This window comes from Penaeus monodon, chromosome 15, assembly GCF_015228065.2.
Source record: "Penaeus monodon isolate SGIC_2016 chromosome 15, NSTDA_Pmon_1, whole genome shotgun sequence".
In the NCBI taxonomy this organism is placed as follows: domain Eukaryota; kingdom Metazoa; phylum Arthropoda; class Malacostraca; order Decapoda; family Penaeidae; genus Penaeus; species Penaeus monodon.
In genome coordinates this window covers 1,335,133-1,336,063 of record NC_051400.1, presented here as the reverse complement: position 1 = coordinate 1,336,063, position 931 = coordinate 1,335,133, and the positions used below count along the sequence as shown (strand labels likewise).

The 931-nt window shown below is 36.4% G+C and overlaps 1 protein-coding gene across 1 annotated transcript in view; it reads right to left on the bottom strand.

The window, feature by feature from the left end:
• The window catches only part of LOC119581618 (carbohydrate sulfotransferase 11-like), a 10,855-nt gene extending 9,968 nt beyond the window's left edge, over positions 1–887 (bottom strand). Inside the window, exon 1 of the mRNA XM_037929737.1 lies at positions 851–887. The gene's annotated coding sequence lies outside the window, so the exon portion shown is untranslated. The remainder of the gene's footprint in view (positions 1–850) is intronic.
• Between the last annotated feature and the right edge of the window lie 44 nt (positions 888–931).

Sequence of the window (931 nt, the reverse complement as noted above, 5' to 3'; positions counted from 1 at the left end):
GGATAGATTGTCAACCATATCATCAGTGTATTAATCTGTATATGAACTGTGATATTATTTGTAGCGTGTTCATATATCCATGGAACCAGCTTTATTTCCGAAATCCGATACAAATCCGTAATAAGGAAGACAGCTGGTCCAAGGGGTTTCAGATAAGGAATTAGGAACCTCTGTAAATGCCCGAATATCTGTGCCTTTGTTTATATACTACACGTTTAGTCACTATGCACCAGCCCTTATACAGAGACACACATATACACAATATCTAAGAATCTATACGCTGTTTTTATCCAATAAGATCAAAGAGAAATAAAGTGTCGGTGATTTACGCATGTCAAGAGGCAATCAGCATCATCCTGCAGGTGTTGCATTGCTTAATTAGACTGATCAACACACCTTAGTAGCGTCACAAGGCGGTTAATTATTAATGATCATTCCCAATGCCTTATCATAAGAATTGGAAAAAAAGTGAAGTGAGCAATTAAAAATTCATCATAAAAGTGAAGAAAAGTGGCTTACCTTTGGCTTGATAGATAAATGATATTGTTAGTTAAAATCTTTTGAAAACTATATTCAGAACTCAGGCTGTAACTGAAAACTAATCAGTATTTAATTGCTTGTCAAATGCTAATTATCATATGCAAAGACATTTAATTTAGCTCATATATATATATATTTTTTTTTACTTCTTAATCTTGAAATATCCAAAGACCCTATTTTCCTTCATTTACACAACCCCATTTTCACGTATATGGATAAGCACGTATACTACACCCACTGATTCACCATAAACACATATACGCATGCGCGACTCATGGATAGCACTCGCTAGACTCTTCAGAATACTTACAAGGAGATGGACAGCGGATGTCCTGGCAGCACGCCGGTTCACTGAAGACTGCGCGCATAACATTTCCTGCCGCCCAGAAAT